The sequence below is a fragment of the Chiloscyllium punctatum genome, chromosome 20, assembly GCF_047496795.1.
Source record: "Chiloscyllium punctatum isolate Juve2018m chromosome 20, sChiPun1.3, whole genome shotgun sequence".
Taxonomy (NCBI): Eukaryota; Metazoa; Chordata; class Chondrichthyes; order Orectolobiformes; family Hemiscylliidae; genus Chiloscyllium; species Chiloscyllium punctatum.
In genome coordinates this window covers 7,918,662-7,945,396 of record NC_092758.1, presented here as the reverse complement: position 1 = coordinate 7,945,396, position 26,735 = coordinate 7,918,662, and the positions used below count along the sequence as shown (strand labels likewise).

General features: G+C 39.4%; 1 pseudogene; it reads left to right on the top strand.

Annotated features, from left to right (window-relative positions):
• Positions 1 to 6,603: 6,603 nt before the first annotated feature.
• LOC140492297 (protocadherin-10-like) overlaps positions 6,604 to 26,735 on the top strand; it is a 62,884-nt pseudogene continuing 42,752 nt past the window's right edge.

The following is a 26,735-nucleotide window of genomic DNA, read 5'->3' as shown; positions in this document are numbered from 1 at the left end:
AACCTACTTACACATAAAAAATTTTACAGTAATATTTTCTATTCTAATTGAAGACAACGTGTTGGGGAATGAAAAGAAAACTGAACTGACTGATCACTTCTATGTCAAATATCAAAGTATGGTTTAAAATCATCAAGCTTGGACTTTTTTTATTCCTCTGAAATTCGAATACAAAATTAAATATAAATTGCTATTTCAAATAATCAGTTGGAATTGTTCATGACGTTCAACGGATAAACAAACGTAAATAGAAACATGGTCGTTTTGTACGTATCAGAAAGGGGAATATTGTTTGAGAAAGAAATGATTTAGTACTGGAGAATCTGTCAACACGAAAAAAATACATTGCTGAGGCGAAAACAACGCAAAAACTTAATAATGATGTTGACATATTTGATTTGGAATAAGTTTAAAAGAAGGCAAAATTGCGAAAATTCTAGACAGTTATTTTTCAAAAAGTATATGCATGTTTTAAGGTTGAGCACACTAGAAAATAATCGTAATTGGAACATTACAGTAGTGATTGAATTCAGTTTTTTCCAAAATGTTGTGAATGACATTTTTCGACAAGAAAGTTTCTTCAGTACTCCTGACTCGTTTTCAATCGCATTTAATTGGGTGACACCTTAGAAGATAATAATAATACCAGGATAATCGCACAACATGGAATGGCAATAGCTCACTTTCGATGCAGGTAATTAGAAATATGATGTTAAAATTAAGCGTGTAAGTGCTGAAATATTTGGCAGATTTTGTGGCTGTATCAAAGCACTTTGGGGCCAGCGACCATAATTCTATTAGATTTAAAATAATGATCGTAAAGGATAGACCAGATCTAAAAGTTAAAGTTCTAATTTGGAGAAAGGCCAATTTTGACGGTATTAGGCAAGAATTTTCGAAAGCTGATTGGAGCCAGATGTTCGCAGGAAAAGGGCCGGCTGGAAAATGGGAAGCCTTCAAAAATGAGATAACGAGAATCCAGAGAAAGTATATTCCTGTTAGAGTGAAAGGAAAGGCTGGTAGGTACAGGGAATGCTGGATGACTAAAGAAATTGAGAGTTTAGTTAATAAAAAGAAGGAATCATATGTAAGGTACAGACAGGACAGATCGAGTGAATCCTTAGAAGAGTATAAAGGAAGTAGGAGTATACTTAAGAGGGAAACCAGAAGGGCAAAAGTGGGACATGAGATAGCTTTGGCAAATAGAATTAAGGAGAATCCAAAGCGTTTTTACAAATACATTAAGAACAAAAGGGTAACTACGGAGAGAACAGGGCTCCTCAAAGATCAGCAAGGCAGCATTTGTATCGAGCCACAGAAAATGTGGGAGATTCTAAATGAGTATTTTGCATCAGTACTCACTGTCGAAAAGGATATGGAAGATATAGACTGTAGGGAAATAGATGGTGACATCATGCAAAATGTCCTTATTACAGAGGAGGAAGTGTTGGATGTTTTGAAACGGATAAAGGTGGAAATATCCCCAGAACAGGTGCACCCTAGAACTCCGTGGGAACTAGAGAAATGATTGCTGGGCCTCTTGCTGAGATATTTGTATCATCAATAGTCACAGGTGAGGTGCCAGAAGACTGGAGGATGGCGAACGTGGTGCCACTGTTTAAGAAGGGTGGTAAGGACTAGCCAGGGAACGAGAGGCCAGTGAGCCTGACATCAGTGGTGGGCAAGTTGTTGGAGGGAATCCTGAGGGACAGGATGTACATGTATTTGGAAAGGCAAGGACTGATTAAGGATAGTCAACATGGCTTTGTGCGTCGGAAATCATGTCTCACAAACTTGATCGAGCTTTTTGAGGAAGTAACAAAGAGGATTGATGAGGGCATAGCGGTAGATGTGATCTATATGGACTTCAGTAAGGCGTTCGACAAGGTTCCTCACGGGAGACTGATTAGCAAGGTTAGATTTCAAGGAATACAGGGAGAACTAGCCACTTGGGTACAGAACTTGGGTACGTTTGCAGCTGACACCAAAATTGTCGGTGTAGTGGACAGTGAAGAGGGTTACCTCAGAATACAACAGGATCTTGACCAGGTGGGCCAGTGGGCAGAGAAGTGGCTGATGGAGTTTAATTCAGATTCCTTCATTTTGGGAAAGGAAATCTTCGCAGGATTTATACACTTAAGGTCCTAGGGAGTGTTGCTGAACAAAGAAACCTTGGAGTGCAGGTTCATAGCTCCTTGAAAGTGGTGTCGTAGGTAGAGATAGGATAGTGAAGAAGGCGTTTGGTATGCTTCCCTTTGTTGGTCAGAGTACTGAATACAGCAGTTGAGAGGTCATGTCCCGGCTGTACAGGACATTGATTAGTCAACTGATGGAATATTACGTGCATTTCTGGTCTCCTTCCTATCGGAAAGATGTGAAACCTGAAAGTGTTCAGAAAAGATTGACCAGGATGTTGGCAGGTTGGAGAACTTGAGCTATAGGGAAAGGCTGAACAGGCTGGGGCTGTTTTCCCTGGTGCATCGGAGGCTGAGGGTTGACCTTATAGAGGTTTACAAAATCATGAGGGGCATGGATAGGGTAAATAGGCAAAATCTTTTCCCTGAGGTGGGGGAGTCCAGAACTAGAGGGCATAGGTTTAGGGTAAGAGGGGAAAGATACAAAAGAGACCTAAGGGGCAACCTTTTCACACAGAGGGTGGTATATGTATGGAATGAGCTGCCAGAGGAAGTGGTGGAGGTGGGTAGAATTGCAAAATTTAAGAAGCATTTGGATGGGTATATGAATAGGAAGGGTTTGGAGGGATATATGCTGGGTGCTGGCAGTTGGGACTAGATTGGGTTTGGATATCTGGTCAGCATGGATGGGTTGGATCGAAGGGTCTGTTTCCATGCTGTACATCGCTATGACTCTATGAGAACCGAATTGGTAAATTTCATTTCAACACGAAGGCGACGATCTATCATGAAGATTGTCCTTGCCTTCTCCTCCATTAAAATATTTCAATCATGCCAGCTAAAAGTTAATAATGCATGACATGAGTATAACATACTGATGCAAGTGTGCAGAAGTGACTTGCTGTCTGAATTAACTAATATAAGGAAAGACATGGTGAAAATAAAACTGAAGAATGTATCTCAGACATCTGCATTAATTGTTATCAGGTCTGAAAGGCAATAATTACAGTATTGTCACGCAATTCATGTATGAGCTAACTTTTACATCAAAGTAGTATCGCTGTGAGGCCATTACAAAAAAGAAGTAATATGGATGCTCGATTTTATAGCTAAAGCAGAGAGGGTGGAAATAATTAATATTAAAAAAAACAGAAATGATACAGGGGAAGTGAGAGTTCAGAATCTTTTAAATTCAAGAATAATTTATTGTTGTAACTGTATGTATCGTAAGAGCCAAGGATAATCCAAAGCCCTCAGGAGATATTCAGATAGTTGCCGTGTAGCACCGGGAAAGAGAGCAAGACATTTCGAGAAACACAATGTCAGGAAAAAGGTGAAGCAGAAAATCGCTAGACCAGCTGGGATGTAAAGTGGGAAGAAACAGGCTCCAGCAATTGGGGAAGAGAAGAATAAACCGACCAGTTGTCACTCTGAGTCATGAGTACTTATGTAATGATGTGAAACATGAAACATGTTCAGGTGTGACAACAATTTGCTCTGAAAGGGAAGTGACATACGTGCGCTGTTGTGAAATTAGAAGTCTTGGTGTTCGGTGATACATTTTCATCTGAGACCTAAAATCATCCACTGGTGGCATAAATATTCAGAAAGAGTAAGGGCTGAGCGATTGCACACAGAATGTCTAGATGCAGACCTTCTGCATAACATTTAATGTCAGGCTGCTATGGGGCAGCCCAGGCACCCTCAAGAAGGCAGCTTAAACACTGTGTTTTTCTAATTCTAAAGGCAACTTTAAATTCTTGTGTTCCAAATGCAGCGAAACTTGTCAAACTGCCCGACATAATTCAAAGCATATTTTATTCAAACACTATAGTTATAATACAACAAGGAAGAACTTCGAATAACTTAACTCTACTGGAAAACTTAACAGAATCATAGATGCATTAGTTATTACTAATTAATAGTACCAATCCAGCAACATTCTATTACCGCACCATTTGGCAAAAAGAAAAGTCAGAAACAGATTGTCTCAAGTGCAATCCAGCAGCAGAGAAAAAAATAACGTGAAAATGCAGAGAAAATAAAAAAGCCAAGGAGACATTTACTGCAGGTTCCAACACTGTTGAGATTCCAACAGCAACTGATGAAAGCTCACTAAAAATCCATGATCTGTGAGAGCTTGACCACACCAATTCAGACCGTTTCTATAGTTCGAACTTTTAAAGAATCTAGTCCTCACAAGTTGTTTACCTGCTTCCGTCTGTGCTACATCTAGTCCTGTAGTGTCTCTTGAAAAGAAACCAGGACGAAATGCCACTCTGAAAACCACAGCAGCATCACACAGGATAATGAAAGATGGATCAGCTGTGATATTCATCCCATCTATAAGCATACCATCTATTTTTAATCTTCTGAACCAAATATGAAAGAAAGGTGTTTATATGTCCACACCTCCAAAGTCACAGTCCAAGAGAAAATGACTACAGTCAGTGTGCTATATGCTGCAATCTCAATTTGACCATACAATCCTCCCATTATCCTTGTACCTCAAATACATCCTCTGCTGGACAAACAAAAAAAAGGATGATTGCATCCGGTTAATATGGTCCAGATCAAGAAATTGATGCTCTGGGAGACAACATCTGTTATGACTTAATGACAATGGTTGTGCACAAAGTCCCCTTGGTTGAGAATGTTTTCTTACGTTATATAGTGCCTCACAGTTAATGTCAACTGGACTGATACCTTTAGTATGTTATCTACGATATATAATCAAAATATTAGGAAAGCAAACTTGTACGTTTTAGCAGAAGATGTCAGTTAATAATAGTCGTGAATGTCAAAAAGCACATTTCTTTCTCAAAGAGGAGAATGATATGCATTAATGCACCTTAAAAAATCGTTGTCCTACTATTTACTGTTTTTCCTACTATTCCTACTATTTGGCATGCGATGTAATTTATCTGCTGTTACAGCAGAAACTAATCTTGCATATTGCTTGCACATGAAATCAAATACAAAGTCACAAGTATTACTGAGGGCAGAGTGACCTCGTGAACTAGCGTAATGCCTGGTCTCGCACTGTAGATGTCATATTTTCAGTGCTTGTCTGATAAAATAACTGGCTACTTTTCTTGAAAAGAATGATAAACTTCTCTTCAGTAGGGGCCGGCAAGAAGCAATGATCACCCTAGCATCGTGAGTAGCCTTCGATGTCATTGAGTGAAGTTTTCAGATTGGTGATTGGCACAGTGTACATTTTCAGCTCGCAAAATAAAATGCATTAAGATGTGTCAGAGGAAAGTGACTGTGAGCGAAAGAAAGGCGACAGGGACAAGAGGCATCGCCTTCTTTGAAACAGACCAAAGATTCGAGTGAAGAATAAAAAATGTTTCCACCACAAATTTACCAAAGACAGCGAAATATCAGGGATGATCATCCCAGCACTCCAAATTATAGGGGTTCCCAGGCACCCTACCTCCATTCTACTGAACTGTTTCCAAGTATTTAAAATGTTCCCGTCTGTCAGATTTGTATATTACTTTTCTTCCTAAAATTAGGTTATGTGTTATATCGAAACTGCAGCTTCATGGTAAATAGAACAACCCATCTGAAAATTGCGTACAAATGGTAAAATTCATAGTTGGGAGTTGTAATGAAATGTAGAGATGGCAACATAGTCTGTATTAACGTAATGCAACTCGCATTAATGTATTTTTTCTGGTCAATGTTCTCTCCATAAGTTTAGTTTTAAATATTGAAACAAACAGTTCAGCGAATTCACACCCCAACCGGAAACAATGCTTTCTTCATAGCCAAAATGATGTCGGCCAGCCCAATAATTAAAAACAACAGAAAGATGCATTTAGAACCGACAATCACCGCCCCCCCCCCCCCCCATCAAAGAATCATGTTCCAAAACTGCACAGATAATAAATTAGATTGATTTAATCTAACAAACCTGAATGAAAGTACTTAAATAATAAGATTGACTGTCTTTAAATCATTTTATCTGGATTAAAGAGCCTTTATTTCTCAACTATACTATCATTAGCTGTTAGTGGTCAATTGCAAACAATTGAGGTTCGTTAAAAAAAAACTTTGGAAATAGCAACAAACGCAAGAGGGGATTTTAAATGCGCACCATTAAATACAAGATTCATTGATATTGTCACTCTTTGGGAGCAATTTTGCTTTTAAAAACGCCTGGTGCATTTATGGGTAAAGACTCTTTGTGTCGCTGTCTACCAATAGGAAAAGCAAACGCTGCAAAAGATCTACCTCCTCTTCCTATAATATGAAAAACAGCGCAGTAAAGAAGAGCAGGCAAAGTCGCCGACATCTACATCATCTTGCACTGAGGGTTCGATCAGTTTGAGATTTTACCTTTATCATTTTAATGTCATTTTTTTTATCAGAAAATGTATTTGACTTCATAGAGAGCGAGGTAAAACAAAGAGATAGGACGGCATTTTGGCAGATTTACACTTGGATCAAACCCGTAACAATGGCGAAAGGGCTCAGCCGTCTGTTCTATTTTGTGCTGCCGACTTGTGACTCGTATTTAATTTTCGGTCAAATAAAATACGTGATCCCCGAAGAAATCGAGCGCGGTGCTTTTGTTGGGAATCTTGCGGAAGACTTGGGCCTAAGTGTTGGAGAGGTCGTTTCGCAAATTTCGACTCGTTCCTGGTGATGGAATGCAGTTACTGAAGGTGAACATGGAGAACGGTATTTTAGTTGTGAACGAGAAAATTGACAGAGAAACTCTCTGTGGACGAAGCGCATCCTATTTTGTTTCTCGGAATGTAACAGTAGAAAATCCATTGGAAATGCATCGTGTAGATGTGAAAATCAGGAGCGATGGGAGTAAAATTGCAGAGCTGATGTTAGACGGCGAGCAAGAGTCAACATTTCACCTGACACTGACGGACATTGACGGTGGTATTCCTCGAAGATCTGGTACTGCAGTAATAGTAATTACTGTACGGGATGTAAACGATTATGTCCCAGTATTTGATCATTAGTTATACAGAGTTAGCGCATTGGAGAACATACCTAAAGGTACCTTAATCATAACATTAAATGCTGTTGATTTAGACCAGGGAACAAATGGCGAAGTAAAGTACTATTTAACCAGCCACGTTTCTCATAGTGAGGGACTTGTTCAGTTTAGACTCCGACACTGGTCATGTCAGAATTCAAGGATCACTGGACTATGAAGAGGAAAAGATTTATCACCTTGGAGTACAGGCTTTGGACAATGGCAACCCCGCATTGGTTGGACGCGCCGAGATTAATGTTGAATTAGTTGACGTTAGTGATAACGCGCCGAAGTTAAAAATAAACTCGCTATCCATTGGAGTACACGAAGATGTTCCAAGCGGGACTGTGATCGCTATAATAAGTGCAATGGATCATGATTCCGGTGAAAATTGACAAGTGCAATGTCAGTTGCAATCAAATATCCCGTTTATTCTTCAAAACTCTGCGAACAAGCAATATAGTTTAGTCGTCAGCGAAACACTTAATCGCGAAATCTCTCCTTTATTATAACATCTCCATTTCAGCCTGGGATGCAGGGTCACCCCGTCTTTACACAAATAAAAATATCTACATTTCGGTTTCTGATATAAATGACAATGCACCACAAATTACGCAGTCGTTATATAATGTGTTCCAGATGGAAAATAATGCTCCTGGCGCATCAATATTTGCTGTTACCGCCTTGGATCTTGATTTGGGCAAAAAATAGCGAGATATCGTATTTCCTATTGGGCAGTTTCATACATGAAACTGGCGACTGTACTGTTAACCCCGAAAGTGGGCAGATTTACGCGCTGCGCTGTTTTGACTATGAAATGCAGAAAAATTTTCAGGTCAAAGTTCAGGCTCAGGATGGTGGAACTCCCTCACTGACCAGCACTGCTCTCTTGAGTATTGTTATTCTGGACCAAAATGACAATACGCCAGCCATACTTCAAGCGACAGCAGTTCGGCTGTAATTGTACCAAAGTCTGTAAGTCCCGGATACTTGGTGAGCAAAAGTTTTGCAACTGACGCAGATTCTGGACAGAACGCACGACTTTCCTACCAGCTCATAAAAGCTACTGATCAGAATATCTTTAGCGTGGGATTTACTTCTGGAGAAATCAGAACAACTCGAAATTTTAGGGAGGAAGATGCTGTTAGACAGACGATTGTAGTTTTGGTCAAGGACAATCGGCTGCCGAGTCTCTCCAGTATAATCTCTATTCTCTTTACAATCCAAGAAAACATTACTGAAAATACCTATGAACAAAGAAGCGAACCTAGAAATCCTGAATTATTTTCAGATTTAAATTTCCTTTTGACCACAATTTTAGGATCAACGTCCTTTATATTTCTATTAATAATACTTTTTCTGATCGTTGTGAAATTCAAACAAGGTAAGGATATTTCTTGTTTCACATCCAGAATTTGTTGCTATGGACGGAGGAATCTAACCGATGCCTCTCGTAGTAGAGCCGTTCCAAAAGCAAATTTAAATGATCTAGATTCTGCTAGAACACTGCCTATTCGGGAATCATATAATTATACAATTTGCCTCTCCCCGGAATCCTCTAAGACCGATTTTTTGTTTTTAAAACCGTGTCACCCGACGTTCCCTCTGGATGAGATTAATATCCGTGACATAGAGCGATGATGTAATGAGTCAATATTTATTGCGATCAGTTTGCATGTTTCTACCTCTATGTGGTTTTTTTTTTGGAATGCTGGCTCCGTCTGTGCAAAGGTTGAGGCAGACGCAATCTTTGCGGATGCTGTACCTGAAATGCTACTTTGTGATTGCTACTAACATTAGAACATATGCCGGGCTTTTTCGAGACTTTGTCTGTTCAATTGAAGTACTGAAAATTATGATAATAACCTGTGGTGACAGGAAGAGATTACAGTGGAACCTTCAATTTTTAGTATCCTGAATGCTATTTATGTATTGTAGTTTAACCATTGCTTGTCACGCAAAGACTCACATTGTTTGAATGACATCCTAGTCGCTTTAGAAATATTGCAGTATGACTAGAATTTTTCAGAACACTTTGAGGGGAGTAACACATCGCTGAGTGCGCAAATTTCTGAATAATTTTGAAGCATAAAAAAGAACATGGAGCAGACGCCTTCTAGTTGAACCCTAACGCCTGCCTCGGCATTTAGTTTCATCATGGCATATGAGATTACTTTGATCTAATAACTTTTCACCACTTACGTGAGAAGAAACCTGCTACTTTGGCCATGAAATTATTCAAGACTTCTTATCCCAACATCTTTGCAAGAAGGCTCATTGATGCCCTTCAAGTGAGAAAAAAACAAACGTTCCCTCACAGTTTCATGTGGGAACACTGATGAAAATAGCTACCGTAAGGCCTTCAAAATCCTACAGGTTGAAACTTTCTCTCCGAACATATCCCATCAAGACTCCTTAGAATCTTTTATGGTTTAGTAAAGTCGGCTCTCCACCTTCTATCCTCCAACATGCACAAGAATATCCTGCCCAAACTTCCTTTCTAACACGTTTCCTCAATACTGGTGTTACTTCCTTCAAAGGGCATGAATATGTGGAAATAATTTTCCCAGATTATGGTGGACACCAGGGGCTTGAATGTATTTAGGGAGGAGACAGATTATCAATTAACACCGGGTTAAATGGTTATGGGGAGTTGACTGTAAAATGGAGTTGATGTCCGCCTTAATCATCTTAACTGGCACAGCAGACTCGATGGGCTCTTTTCTTTCTTTCGTGGGACGTTGCAGGGTGGACGAGCGCCTTATACATGCCTCTCATAACTTTCTTAATAGTTCTATCATGTCGCTTCTCAGGATCTGACGCTCCAGAAAAGAAATAATCCAGGTTTGCCCAACTTCTCCTGATAGCTAACGCACTCTGATCCAGGCAAAATCCAGGTAAACCTGTTTTGCACCCTCAGCAAAACCTCCACATCCTTCATATAGTATGACGGCTTGAATGACTTACAATTCTCCAAATATAGCTTAACTGAAGCTTTATGTAGCTGCAACATGACTTGACAACGTCTATATCCAAACGTCATTATTGATGAAGTAAAGTATGCCATGCATCTTTGCAATTTGATTCACTTGCGTTGCTGCTTTCAGGACGCTATTTACTTCCACCTCAAGATCTACCTGTGTGTCAAAACTATTAAAAGTCCTGTCATTTACTGTATACTTTGCTTTGGAATTTGTTCTCCATAAATAAATGAGTTCACATTTGTCGGATTAAATTCCAGTTGATATTTCTCATTCCAAATTTTGCAACGGATCCATATTCTATTGCATCCTGTGACAAATGTCTTCACTAACCACACTTCCATCACTTTTTTAAACGTTGGCTGCAAACGTACTAATCAGACCACCTGCATTCTCATCCCAATTAATTTATCTATGCTATAAACAACAGAGGTCCTGGCACTAATCCTTTTCCAACACTACCAGTCACAGAGCTCCAGTCAGAAAAAAACCCTCTATAACTACATTCTGTTTTCTATTGTAAAGCCAATTTTGTGTTCAACTTAGTTACCTATCCTGGATTCCATGTGACTTAACCAGTTGGACCAGCTAGCATGACGAAACTTGTCAAATGTTTTAGTAAAGGTCATGTACACAGCATCCATTAACTTACACTATTATCTTCTGCAATTCCTCAAAAGGTGCAATCAAATTTGTGAGACAAGCCCTCCACCCACACAACATTATGCTGACTATCCCTAATAAGACCATTCTTTTCCAAACACAAGCAAATCCTGAACCTATGATTCTTCTCAAATAATTTCCTTTCCACTGATTAAGACTCACTAGCCTATAATTTACTTGATTATTCCTGTTGCCCGTCTTAAACAAAGGAAATACGTTGCTTCTTCTCCAGTCTTCTGTGACATTGCCTGTGGCCAAAGGAAGATCGCTGTCAAGACCCTAACAATCTCCTCCCTTGCATCTTTCAGTATCCTGGAATGCATCCCATCAGGTGTTCATAACCTATCCACCTTAATGTGTTTCAAGACACCCAACACGTCCTTCCTTTTAATATCGACATGGACTAAAACATTAGTATAAGCATCCCTAATGTTATCATCAGACACGTACTTCTCTTTGGTGAATACCTGTGCAAAGTACTCACGAAGGCCCTCACCATTTTTTTCTGGCCTCATGCACTAAAGACGTTTTTTTTTGTTTTGCAACAATCCAAATAATAGACGTCATTATTTAAAAATCATGGCTCACCCATTTAAAGAGTAGGAATTTTTTTCTTTCTCTCTCAGAGGGATGTGAATCTTGGAACTCTATTCTAAAGAAAGTTGAGGTGTAAGGTTTTTGAAAAAGTCCAGGTTGAATGTGGATTTGAGCTTGCAGTCAGTTCATTAATGATTTGATGGAATAGCAGAGCATGATCTTGGACCTAAACAGTCTAGTTCTGCTCCTAGTTCGTCTGTTGCTATGTATGTTTGCATGTTATCCTGCAGTTCAGAGTTCCCAAAGTTTCGCCTCATACATAATATATTTCCTTTATATTATTCGTACTAAAGTAAACAATTTCATGTTTTCCCACATGAATATCCATTTCCCACATGTTTTCTGCTCACAAACTGTATTATTGTCTTTTCTTAGTCTTCTTGTGTCCTCATTTCAACTTACTCTTTATCTACCTTTGTTTCATCAACAAATTTGGCAATGATATCTTCAGTGTTGTCATCCATTTCACGCAACTAATATGTAAACTTTTGAGATATTTTCATCCATTTCTATGGGGTACAATTTGTCATATATTGCGAAACTGAAAAGAAACATCCATTTATAACACCAGTCTATTTAACTTTACCCAGCCAGTGTTCTTAGTCTGCCAATAATGTTATCCTTTGCATCATGAGTATTCATTTTCAGCATTAACATTTGATGTGACATTTCATCAAAAGTATTCTGAAAATCAACACACAACAATCTCCTTCAGCAACAGCACGTGTTATCTCCTTAAATAACTTCAATAGCTTGGTCAAAGAAGATTTCCTTTTCACAAAACAATGTTCATTGTTTGATTGCCTTAAACTTATCGAAGTGCTTTGATGTCACTTCTTTAGTTGTTGATTGCGAGACAATGTTCAGTTAAGTAGCCAGTAGTCTCCTGCGTTCTGACTTCCCACCGTTATTATTAAAGGAGTTACACTTAAAGTCCATGAATAATTGGGACCATCCTTGAATCAATTCAGTTTTTAGAAATCGAATCCAAAGGAACAATTATTCCGCTAGCTATTGAATTTATTACTCTCGGATGAAATTCAGGGTCCGGGCACCTCTTAGTTTGCAGTTCCACAAAGCTACTTTTACTGCTTCACTGATAGTTGTGGTCACACTGCGTTCTCCGACATTTCCACTTGATGATTTACATCTGTTTCTACAACGCTATTTGTGTACAATATAATGAAGGCCGATGCAAAATACTTGCTCCATTTCCTCTCTTACCCCGAACAAGAGTGAAGAATATTTATAATTTGTCTGTATAAATTGTCTCCAAAGTCTTTACAGCGTATTTTCACTGGTTGCCCTGTACTTCGTTTTTAATCATTCTAGACACGTTAAATCTCCAGAAAGAAGACCATTGATTTCTCTTTGCATCTTTAGATCTTCAAGGGTAACCGTTGAAATTGGAAACATTTAAACTTCCGAGATTAAACCCACTCTTGAACTGCTGTGCTGCGTCTAGTGATGATAATTACTCAACAACTTTATACAGGAAAATGTCTTTGCAGAGGGAATGAAGGGATGGTGATACATCTTGAAGTTCTCTTTTCACGAAATAAGACTATCCTCCAAATACCTGCAACCCCACTGTCTCATGGATTTGATTTATCTTGTGTAAGGAAAATAGAACGTTGCATTACATCATTTTAACGGTATATACTGAAGCCCTTTTGCTTGGAATAGAAATCGCTGTTAATGATTAGAAAGGTTAAACAGCATCATGAGAAACTAGAATCACAATTAATGTTGGTCGCTTACAGGTAGTATTGTATGTACCTTCTCGAAAACAAGCACTGAGCTATTCGGGCTTTATCTGTATTCAGTGTTTGATAAATTCTAAACATCGCGACCTAGATGGAGCAAAGATGAATAAAACGGGCAAATCAATTAATGTATTGATTTATTTTATTAAAATTGTTAGCATTTGTCAGTAAAACACTAAGAGATTTTCAGAGGGCACAAAGCCAATTTTAGCTTGCATATTCTTAAAAATCACAAACTATGTCGAACATTTTTAACAGTGGCAAATAATAATCTGAAAGTAGCAAAAGGGAAACATAGCATGAAATAATGAGAATTGGATGTTTATTATCTGAGTTGCTACAACTTCAGAAATAGATTGAGAAGGAAAGAAGATGAAGAGTTGTGGCATTACTGTTTAAAAATGCACCAAGAAGGAGGGGCATTGAGGAAAATGTGTAGAATTTATTGTAAGACTTGACAAACCAAATAGGAATGATTGCACGACTAGTCATATTCTATAGCCATAAAACTATTGGGAAACAGAGACCAGGGTAAACAATCTTCAAGAAAACATATAAATTTGCATTAAACTGAGAGTGGGGTTTTCTGGGATATTAATTATGCAAATGTCGACAAAGTTAATGTTGGACTAAAAAGATAACAGGACAGAAATTACTTTTGAAATTGGATCAATAGAAAGTTCATGTCCATTAGGCTTTTTGTTAAACTGACATGGATCCATTGCTGGATCTGGTGTTGAATACTGAGATGGACAAAACTGAACAACAGTTGCGTGGAACACTCTAAAGTGGTTATTAGGTCACCGAGTTTATTGTAGCAAAGAACGTTAATGCATGATAGTGACATAATCTTTTTTAACAAACCCTTCCCCTAACACTCCCTCACCCCATCACCACCTCGCTCCACCCATCCACTCTCCTGCCCTTATCACGCTACAATGTTTTCGCAGTATTGGTTTATTGTCAGAATTCACAACAGTGGTAAACACTAGGTTGTTAGCGTTTTATTGTTTTTTCAGCGCAATCAAAGATTGATTTTATTTAAGAAAACCAAAATTGGAAGACGGTTAGGACAGTTGTTGTCGTTTACAAGATGGCCGCCTGGATGCTTTGAGCTGACACAAAATGGCGGAAAGAGGTTGGCAATTATATGTAGCAGACGTTCACAGCCAGATTTGTGGTTTCCACACAGATTTTCTGGGTCACATAATGAAAGCTTTTGTGGGGTCTTAAAAGGGTCCTGGTGAGAAGAAACATTATGGAATTTACTTGGGTTTTATGAAAACAAGCAGTTCTAAACATATAAGCATTTTAATGAAGGGCATTTTTGAAACGTCTAGCGAAGTCACAGTCCGAGGTTTGTTACTTATTCAAAATTAGAAGAAAAAGCTTCTAATGATCCCACAATAATCTAGGCTGTTTGTGTAATTCTCAGTATATATTAAACATTAAAGTTGTGCTTTATAACAACTTCTGTGTAAGTACTCGTATAAGTAATGTGAAATGCAAACCACAAACATCCATACAGAGGTGTCATTGTTTTTTTTATGAGTAGCCAACTGTAAACATTAAAACCAGTCCCCCTCTCGATGGCAAAGAAGATGGAACAACGAATGATGTAAATAGAGAACATCTAAGAGAGCAAAAGAAGTTGGTGGGATAAACAATTGCTGCTAAGTTCAGATTCTCACATCCAATGATCCAGGGAAGAGTGACAGAGAGATTACAAAATAAAGGGTAAAGCTGTGATTGTGTCCCCTAGTTAGTTGTGAATTCTAAACAATTTTTGAAATGTCTTGGTAACGTTGTAAATTGATTGAATTCACCCTCATCAATAAAATTCCAATAGATGCTTTCTATTAATAGAAGAAAATTAGTTATGGAAATGTTTGGATAAGAAACAGTAAAGGATTAATTCAGTAATTAACCTCTAACTAAAACTAACTTAAAATACGAGAATCATAGGCATTTCAATTGAAACTGCAAGTCAGAATGAATGGTTGACGACTCTGGGTCCATACTCGATGGAGTTGAGAAGGATGAGGGGGGATCTAATTGAAACATACAGAATACTGAATGGCCTGGACAGATTGGATGTTGGAAAGATTCCATTGGTAGGAGAGACTAGGACTCGAGGGCACAGCCTTAGAGTAAATGAAGAACTTGTATAATGAAAATTAGTAGAAACTTCTTCAACTAAAGCATGGTAAATCTGTAGAATTCACTGCCATAGAAGGCTGTGGAGACCAGATCATTAAGTATGTTTAAGACTGAGATAGATAGTTTCTTGATTGTCATAGAAATCAAAGGTTATGGGGAGAAGGTGGAGGAAAAAGGATGAAGAATTTATCAGCTGTGATTGAATGGCGGAGCACACTCAATGGGTTGAATGGCCTACTTTCTGCTCCTAGGTCTTATGGTCTTATGGCTGTTTGATCTACAAGAGTGACGTGATAGTGGGTTTATGTCCAAATTTATCAAAAATATCACAGAATTGTAACAATTTTCTATTACAGTTGATTTTAAAAATGTATAACAACTGGTAGAAGTGAATGTCTTTTCAAACCTGCCAAACGTAAGTTGGTGCAGAATTTGGAAGAGTTCTTAATGATAAGCAAGCACTTAGGTTATTGGCAAATAATTCAATGCAGCTGGAAAATATAAATTGGAAGGAGTATAACTGTCAGAAGAATTGTAAGGTCCGAAAGACTGGTGATGAAGATATCTGGTAAACATCATGGGGCTATGGGAAGACCTAGGGCTGCCCATAGAGTTGGTCATCGTTGATTGTGAGTTTACTGAATTAGATGTATAAATTAGGGGGATGTGGCCAACAATGACACAATGTTAGGGTTGGAGGATTTGAGCTATAGGGAGAGGCTGAACAGGCTATGGCTGTTTTCCCTGGAGCGTCAGAGGCTGAGGGGTGACCTTATAGAGGTTTATAAAATCATGAGGGGCATGGTTCGGATAAAGAGACAAAGTATTTTCCATGGGGTGGGGAGTCCAGAGCTAGAGGGCATAGGTTTAGGGTGAGAGGGCAAAGATATAAAAGAGACCGAAGGGGCAGCTTTTTCACGCAGAGGGTGGTACAATGAGCTGCCAGAAGAAGTGATTAAAGCTGGTACAATTGCAAAAGTTAAGAGGCATTTGGATGGGTATATAAATAGGAAGGGTTTGGAGGGATATGGGCCGGGTTCTGAAAGGTGGGACGAGGTTGGGTTGGGATATCTGGTTGGTATGGATGGGTTGGACTGAAGGGTCTGTTTCCATGCTGTACATCTCTATGACTATAACTGACATTTGGATAAGTGCATAAACAGGAAAAGTTTGGAGGGGTATGGGCCTAACGCAGGAATGTGGGACTAGTTTGGGAATATGGTTGGTATGGATTAGTTAGACTGAAGGGTCTGTTTCCATGCTGTATGACTCCAGAAGTATTTAATTCGGAAGAGTTAATGTTCTCATTTTGCCAGCAGAGGGCAGCTTAGTCTGCTTTGCCTGCGAATTTTTTCTCTTTTTTTGTGGTAAATAACAGTGACGAACAGCTTTTGCAATGCTCAATAATGCATAAGCGCAAACCAAATTACTTGGGCTAACTTTGCGCACTCTCTTTTATCATCTAAAATGAATTAGCATAGTGTTTCTGCCTTGCAGCCGGAAAGCAAGCTTTAAATCCCGTCGCGTAGGTACTAGAGGTATAAACTATAGGTATAATAATCTACTTCCATTTAGAGCAATAGCCGTATTCTTAGCTGTTCTGTGACATCATGCAAGGCCATAGCTTTCTTTTTGCCCGAAGTAATTATGAACGTTTCTGAAATTTACCCTTTTTAAAAAAAGTCTCTCGTTAACTAAGAGCATAAACTACTGGAATTATTTTGTTTTTTTTTAGATAGTACGTTTGACGTGGCGAATGAAGAAGAGTTAAAATTCCGGGGCTGCTGTGATCTTTCATCAGAGCCATTGTGATGATCGTGAAAGTGAGATCCAAATGTATTTTCAACACAGTTCACAAAGAATCTTGATCAATCAGACGCACAAATCTTGATTGATTTATATTGAGAATGATGTTGTGACGTGGATAACACACGAACACACAGAGACACAGACACATCCATACATATAACAAAAGTAAAATCTCCAACTTTTATGTATAGGGGTTACAAGACAGTTTCCTCGAAAATGCGTTTATGTGCTGGGTTCCCCCTCTTGCACATTATACGTCAAGCGTTGGCCTAGTACAATTCTCGCTGGACTGTTAATCCAGACGTCCAGATAACTTTCTGGAGATCTGGGTTCGAAATCTGCTGTGGCAAATGGTTGAATTCGAATTCAATAAATATGTGGAATTAAGAATGCAATGATGACCAGTTGTGAATTGTCAAAGCCGCCTCTGGTTTAGTACAGCCATTTGCGGAAGGAAACTGCTATCCTTACTTGATCTGGCCTGCTGGGGACCCAGATCCACAACAACGTGGTTGACTCTTAACTGCCCTCTGGGCAATAAAATGTTGCCTCGCCAGCGATACCCTCATCCGTCCAAAGATCAAAAAAAAGTTAGTAACGACCGATTGCTCATGAATAGGTGCGTTCGTATTTGCTCAAATTTGAAAATTGATGAAAAAAGTGAAAATATATTCCTGTCCGAGAGACCTGTTCAAACTTTATTTTTCAATAAATAAAGGCTCTTCGTGTAGAAAATGTAGGAAACTTTTATTTGTGCGCCGCAATTCAAATCATACAAATTGCGAAGGATTCTGCAATCGTTCTGTCTTCAGGGCACACGCTGTAATAAAATGATGATATCATGATCATGTGCCTTGTAGTATACTGGTCGTATACCCATCTGGAGAGTTATATAACAAAAACAGCAAATGCTGCAGAAATACAGAAAATCTGGCAGCGCTTGTGGAGAGAAAACACAGTGAACCTATTGATTCCAGTGGCGCTTCATTAGAACATGATTAACAGTGGATTATTGAGAAGTCTAGATGGTAAGAGGTACCATATCATACATAGTTGTGGATCGTTTAGATCAGCAGACAGATTAAACATTCAATTGTTAGCCTTTATCGGGAGAATAAGAGGAAGCAGACTATGATGGTACTTTAATATGTATTCGTTAGGACGTAGCTGTAATTATGTTGTAAAACCCAACTATTTTAGTAATATAATTTGGCAAAGGAAATCCTCTGCCCTTACCGGTTCCGGGCTAAATAGGGCTCCAGTCCCATGGCAATGTGTTTGGCTCGTACCTGCAGTCTGAAATGGCCGAGAATTAAGCGATAATTTCACAAAAGGATGAAAATGGTTCGATGGGTCAAGCAATTCAGCTTTATTTCAATGTTACTCAGCGTAGCTTCCACATTCAGCAGTCTCTGCCCTTTGGGTAATGAAGGCAGCGCGGTGTTATTACGTAACTAACAATAGTTTAACTTCAAATGACACTTACCAAATCTAAGGTCATGGAGCTGACATTACAATGGGTGAGATGAACGTTTCAGGTCGAAGATGACGTTTGTTGAAATTCTGTTCCTCTATCCACAGATATTATTGGACCTGCTAAGTAGCTCCAATAATTTTGGTTTGCGTTTCAAATGTTGAAATCTCCGTTTGTTTTTAAGTAAAATGGATAGTGTCACTTAATTTTATTTGAACCAAAAATGAAGACGTTTAGCTCTGACTGAAAATCAAAAGTAAAATACAGAATTCTGACAGAAGCCGCTCTGAGAAACATTTAACATTGTTAAAATAGTGCCGTTTTGCACTTTCGAGACATGAACGATCCATCTTGTAAAATATGCTGAACCTGTGCACTCCGCAGCTTGAATGCGCTTTGTTTAGAAGTTATCTTGCAAGTATAAAAGAAAAATTTCCAAGCGATATTATTCACGTTTATCTAAAATATTAGTCGACAATAATAGCAACTTTAGCGTGAATTAGTCATGCATTATCGAAAGGCTGCCAAGGAAAATTGCCTTTCACCTAACCTGCAGATCTCTGTAGTGTGGAAAGAAACTGGAGAACTCGGCGTATAACCACGCAGACACGGAAAGAACCGGCAAACGTCACCCAAAGTTGGAATCCAACCGGGTCCCTGGAGATAAGAGGCAGCAGTGTTAACCACTGAGCCACTGTACTGGTCATTGCTTAAAATATATGAACTTCTCATACGTATATCCTCCGGATTTTCTTTGAACACTCAAATATGTGTCAAGCATTTTGAGACAAATGCGTGCTTCCAGGGAGATAAAAAATCTTGCTACAGTTATTGGCAAAGATTATTTGCGTCGCTGCCTGCCAATAAGCAACATTAGCTCTCTGAGATATAAAGACACCACAATTCCTTCTCCGCTGTTATTAAACGCAGAGCATAATCATAAGGAAAGGACGCAGCTCTTGCACCCCTCTCCGCGCCCCCCGCACAGCAAAAATCCTTAGAAGAAGCTCTTATTTGAATTTCTGTATAAAATATTGATCATTATATGCTAACACAACATCCAACCTAAACTGGAGCAACAATTGGGATTATTGCCATTAATTCTGATTTGAAACAAATAGAAAAAAAATGAAGTGATAGCAGATATACTGTACAGCTTAGTATATTTTCTGCTTCTGTTCTGCTTGTCCGACATGGTTGTTAGATAAGATTCTTACCAATTTTTGTAGATGTACCTTAGAAAGCATTCTATTGCGGCTTGGTATGGAAATTGCTGCGCCCAGGACGGTAAGCAACTAGAAAGAATTGTCCCTCACGCAAGCCAGCTTTCCATCTATTGGCTCAATCTGCGCTCTCCATGCTTTGGGATGGCAGCCAACATAAGCAAAGACCCCTCCTATTCAGGTTATTGTGTCTTTCAAGCTGTTCTGTCGGTCAGAAGGTACAAGAGCTTACACTCACGTAGCAATGGAATCAAGACCAGCTTCTTCTGTGCTATTGTTAGACTTCTGATCAGACCTCTCAGATTTTAAATGTGATGCTGATCTCACTATTTGTGTACCTTCTTTGCATTCGTAATATGCTTTGTTCTGCTACCCTTATGCACTTTGTGTCGAATGATCTGCCTGCACCTCATGCAAACCGAAACTTGTCAATGTGACAACAAAAAATCAGGTAAATTTCGCTTATCGGTTTTATTGTAATTTCAAATTGGTACATCGACTGGAAACGTCAAAGTCGACTTAAGTGTAAGTAATTGGGTGCTATAATTGAAGATATTTAATCGGCTTTATGAAAAAAGGAAATTATCTCGAGAGGTAAATGTGTAAAATGGTGCGTTATTTTTTAATGAAAGAATAGACAGGGAACTTCTTTGAATGGAAATCTCGATCTGTTCCATGTCTTTGGAAGACTTTCGTGAAAGTCATTTGGAACTTTCTCCTGTTGAAGGGGATATATTGGATACAAATGAGAACTCACTGCATTTTTTGAGCATTTTCATTGTCCATTTCTGAGTTAGTTGCACCTAGAACACGCTTCCCACGCAAAGGCATGGATAATCTAGATATTGATTTGAAAATGATGACCATTTATTCGATTAGTTTACATAAATACTTTAGCCTCAAAATGCAGACAAGAAACGATGGCAGAATTACTCTTTGTAAAACCATTGAACCTATAACACCAGCCATTCTTTGAACAGATATTCTCTGTTATAAACTGAGGTTTTCCAGGCAGGTCTTGCCAAATTCAAATTATTGCTACTCTAATAGACGTTAATTTTGACGCACAAAGGAATTCTGTATCCTCCCAAAGGGCACGTTCGTGATAAAGCTGCATTCATATTTACTTAGATGAACGTACCAACGCTGAATTCCAATATTCCTTTAGCAATTTCGGCTCATCCAAATTGCACAATTTGTTCAATTTATGTAGAGGAATTGCGAGAACAGTTTTTGTGTTACTTGCTTCTGAAATATCAAGCGATGTTGACGTTGATGTACAAACTATGGGCAACTTTCCAATTTTGGAACAGAGAAGGTTATGGTTCATGTATTTGAGAATGCCAGTTGTTGTGTATGGTAACGCTACAGCGGTAAGGTTGAAGTCAGTGACCAAAATGGCACCCAAGCAAGCGGCATCAGGTCGTGTGGTCACTTTAATCAGATAAACGATCGAGGTTCTGGGGCAACATTGGATGCCAAGTTCAGTCAATATCACATTCAATCTCCAAACATCTTCGCCCAATTGCTCTGCATTTTCAAGGAATGATAGCTGAGAACGTGATCAACTGCGCAATGCAACGCATCTATTTTAGCTTGGGATATTGGATCCCCCTCTCTACCTAACACTCAGATGATTGTCGTTTCAAATTCAGATATAAATGACAATGACCTGTGCTTTGCGCAGTACTCATACAATGCGCATATTATGGAAAATAAAACTTCTGCTCCTTTTTTTTCCTATTATGCTTTGAATCTTAATACAGAAGAAAAGTAATCGCCTATTCTATCAAGGGCAATATGATGCCAAATCTTTCTTGTGCTCCTTACATCACAATAAGGATATTAAAAAGCTTAGAATATCGTTGTATTTCACTCTGTTTCTTATGATGAGTGGAAAATGTTGCTGATCAAATTTCAAGCACAGTTATTCTGAAGAAATCAGAGCACCATGAAGTTTATCAAATAAGATAGTAGTAGGGTCGAAAAATACAATATCTTGATGAAGGACATTGGAGAATTTGTCAGTCCTCTTAGCAAACCAGGAAAACATTGCAGAGAAGGATTCACATTTTAGGATCATTGGACTCTCTTTTGGAGTAGAAGTGAACTGTACAAGAAGGACGGATCGCACCTAAATTGGAAGGGGACTAGTATACTAGCAGGGAAATTTGCTAGAGCTGCTCAGGATGATTTATACTAGTAAGGTGTTTGTATGTGTGTGTGTGTGTGGTGGTGGTGGTGGGGGGGGGGGGTGGGGAGTGTGGCTTGGGATCCAGGGAGATATTGAGGAAAGAGATCAATCTGAGACTGGTACAGTTGAGAACAGAAGCGAGTGAAACAGTCAGGGCAGGTAGGGACTGTATGACTAATAAATTAAACTGCATTTATTTCAATGCAAGGGGCCTAACAGGGAAGGCAGATGAACTCAGGGCATGGTTAGGAACATGGGACTGGGATATCATAGCAATAGAAACATCGCTCAGGGATGGGCAGGACTGGCAGCTTAATGTTCCAGGAAACAAATGCAACAGGAAAGATTGAAAGGGGGACAAGAGAGGAGGTAGAGTGGCATTTTTGATAAGGGATAGTATTACAGCTGTGCTGAGGGAGGATATTCCCGGAAATACATCCAGCGAAGCTATTTGTGTTGAACTGGAAAATAAGAAAGGGATGATTATTTGGATTATATTATAGACCCCGAATAGTCAGAGGGAAATTGAGAAACAAACTTGTAAGGAGATCTTAGATATCTGTAAGAATAATAGGGTAGTTATGGTGGGGATTTTAACTTTACAAACAAAGACTGGGACTGCCATAGCATTAATGGTTTAGATGGAGAGGAGTTTGTTAAGTGCGTACAAGACAATTTTCTGATTCAGTATGTGGACGCAGGTGCAAAACCTGACCTACTCTTCAGAAACAAGGCAGGGCAGGTGACTGAGGTGTCAGTGCGGGACCACTTTGGGGCCAGCGTCCATAATTCTATGAGATTGAAAATAGTGATGGAAAAGGATAGACCAGGTCTAAAAGCTAAAGTTCTAAATTGGAGAAAGGCCAATTTTGACGGTGTTAGGCAAGAACTTTCGAAAGCTGATTGGGGGCAGATGTTCGCAGGCAAAGGGACGGCTGGAAAATGGGAAGCCTTCAGAAATGAGATAATAAGAATCCAGAAAAAGTGTATTCCTGTTGGGATGAAAGGAAAGGCTGGTAGGTATAGAGAATGCTGGATGACAAAAGAAATTGAGAGTTTGATTAAGAAAAAGAATGAAGCATACGTCAGGTATAGACAGGATAGATCGAGTGAATCCTTAGGAGAGTATAAAGATAGTAGGAATATACTTAGAGGGAAATCAGGAGGGCAAAAAGGGGGACATGAAATACCTTTGGCAAATAAAATTAAGGAGAATCCAAAGGGGTTTTTTTTCCAAATACATTAAGGACAAAAGGGTAACTAGGGAGAGCATAAGGCCCCTCAGATCAGCAAGGCGGCCTTTGTGTGCAGCCACAGAAAATTGGGGAGATACTAAATGAGTATATTGCATCAGTATTTGCTGTCAAAAAGGATGTGTAAGATATGGACTGTAAGGAAATAGATGGAGACACCTTGCAAAATGTCTATTTTACCGAGGAGGAAGTGCTGGATGTCTTGAAACGGGTAAAGGTGGATAAATCCCCCGTGCATGATCAGGTGTACACGAGAACTCTGTGGGAAGCTAAAGAAGTGATTGCTGGGCCTCTTGCTGAGATATTTTTATCATCGATAGTCACAGGTGAGGTGCCAGAAGCCTGGAGGTTGGCAAACGTGGTGCCATTGTTTAGGAAGGGTGGCAAGGACAAGCCAGGGAACTGGAGACCAGTGAGCCTGAACTCGGTGGTGGACAAATTGTTGGAGGGAATACTGAGGGACAGGATGTACAAGTATTTAGAAAGGCAAGGACAGATTAGGAATAGTCAACATGGCTTTGTGCGTGGGAAATCATGTCTCACAAACTTGATAGAGTTTTTTGAAGAAGTAACAAAGAGGATTGATGAGTGTAGAACGGAAGATGTGATCTATATGGACTTCAGTAAGGCATTCGATAAGGTTCCCCAAGGGAAACTGGTGACCAAGGTTAGATCTCATGGAATGCAGGGAGAACTAACCATTTGAATACAGAATTGGCTCAAAGGTAGAAGACAGAGGATGGTGGTGGAGGGTTGTTTTTCAGACTGGAGGCCTGTGACCAGTGGAGTGCCACAAGGATCGGTGCTGGGTCCTCTACTTTTTTTCATTTATATAAATGATTTGGATGCCAGCATAAGAGGTACAGTTAGTATGTTTGCAGATGACACCAAACTTGGAGGTGCAGTGGATAGCGAAGAGGGTTAGCTCAGATTAAAACAGGATCTTGACCAGATGGGCCAATAGGCTGAGAAGTGGCAGATGGATTTAATTCAAATAAATGTGATATGTTTCACTTTGGGAAAGCAAATCTTAGCAGGATTTATACACTTAATGGTAAGGTCCTAGGGAGTGTTGCTGAACAAAGGGACCTTGGAGTGCAGGTTTATAGCTCCTTGAAAGTGGACTCGCAGGCAGATAGGATAGTGAAGAAGGCGTTCGGTATGCATTCCTTTATTGGTCAGAGTGTTGATTACAGGTATTGGGAGGTCATGTTGCAGCTGTACAGGATAATGGTAAGGCCACTGTTGGAATATGCCTGCAATTCTGGTCTCCTTCCTTTCAGAAAGATGTTGTGAAACGTGAAAGACTTCAGAAAATATTTACAAATATGTTGCCAGGGTTGGAGGATTTGAGATATAGGGAGAGGTTGAACAGGCTGGGACTGTTTTACCTGGATCGTTGCAGGCTTGGTGTTGACTCTATAGAAGTTTACAAAATTATGAGGGGCATGGATAGGGTAAATACACAAAGTCTTTTCCCGGGGGTTGGGGAGTCCAAAATTAGAGGGCATAGGTATATGGGAGATAATCATGAAAACAGTTGACACGAAGATTGAAATTAATCTCACTTTAAGCAAAAAATAAAAACAGGATATTGTGAATGTTGGAAATCTAATATGTGAAAAAAAAACCTAGAGCAACCTGGAGAAACACGGCAGAACTGACAGCATCAGTGGAGAAGAAACATGCATAGGATCAGCATCACTAACTATGCTAAATCTCATCAACAGCCTTTTCAAGCATTATTTTCTTTGCAAGCAAAAAACATGCCCAGTGAGGCCAGGTTTGGGTTCTGCCAGAGCCTCTCATTTCCTTTCCTCATTAGAACCTTTGTTTAAATATGGACAAAATAGCTGAACTCCAGAGGTGAGATAAGAGTGTCAGCGCTTGACGTCAAGTTCACATTCGACCAAGTGTAGCATCGAGCTGACCGAGCAAAAAGGAATCAATAGTTGTCAGGGATGAACCCTCTATTGGTTTGAATCATGCCTGGTACGTAAGGATATTGCTGTTGATGAAAGAAGGTCACCTCAACTCCTAGACATCTCCTCATGGAGTATCCAGGACTAAACCATCTTCAGCTGCTTTATCAATAATCTTCTGTCCAGCATAATATAATAAGAGGGAGTATTTTCTGGAGATTGCAGAAAATTCAGAAGCGTTCCTGACTCCTCAGTTAAGGAAGCAGTCCGTGCTGAAATTCAGCATGATACAGATAGTATCAGTGCCTTGTCTGATAAGGGGCATGCAGCATTTGCACCACAAAAATGTCAGCCAATGACCCTTATCAATCTAACAACGAGTCTTTGACATTCAGTAGTGTTACTATCAGTGATTGCCCAATCATTAACATCCTTCGGGTTACAATTGACTAGAAACTTAACGTGACTCGTCACATAACACCATTGTTTCAAGAGTAGGTCAGAAACTAGGAATGCTGCGACAAGTAACTCACCTTATGAGCCACAAAACCTGTTCACCCTCAATAAGGCGCAATCAGGAATGTTGTGGAATACTCCTCATGTGTCTGAATGATTGCAGCTCCAACAACATTAAAGAAGAGAAGCTTGACACCATCCAGGTCAGAGGAACCCGTCAGACTGGCACTACATTCACAAGCACCCACAATGTCCATTACTGACACTCTGTAGTGGTAGTGTGAAATACCTATTAGCTGCACTGCAGAAATTCGCAGAAGATCCATAAATGCACCTTTCATACCCATGACAATTTACATATAGAGGATCAAGGGTAGCAGATGCATGAACAACCAACTACAATTTTCCCTCCAAGCCGCTCATCATACTAACTTGGAAATGTGGTGTTTTCTTTTTCGCTGTCGCTTGATCACAATACTGGAATTCCCTATCTCCTGGTATTGTGTGTTAACTCGCAGCACATGGGCTGGAGATTTTCAATTAGGCAACTATTTATGTACAATAAATGCTGGCCATTCAGCGATGTCACATCACACGAGTGACTTAAAAATGCTTGACAAATGATTATGCACAGTTTAGATCAGATTCATGCTGGAAAAGCACAGCAGGTCAGGCAGCATCCAAGGAGCAGGAAAATCGAAGTTTCGGGCAAATGCCCTTCATCACGATGCTGCCTGACCTGCTGTGCTTTTCCAGCATCACTCTGATCGAAACTCAGGTTTCCAGCATCTGCAGTCCTCTCTTTTGCCTAAACGATTATCCACAAATTAGTAACAGCTGTGGAACGGATATGTGCGATGAGTAGTGACATTATGAAAGAGAATTCGACAGGTAATATCGCTGAATTATTTCCTGAACATTTTGGGAAAGGTAAAATAAAAATCTTTGAGAAAAAATGTATTGCATACCGATCAGTGATGGAGAAAATCATTATGATTCTTGTGGCAATGACAGCAATTTTTGGGAAGTAGAACTGGACTGTTGGGCGTTGATCACATCAATGCCAGGACAAATGCTTTTGAGAACTGTATAACTAG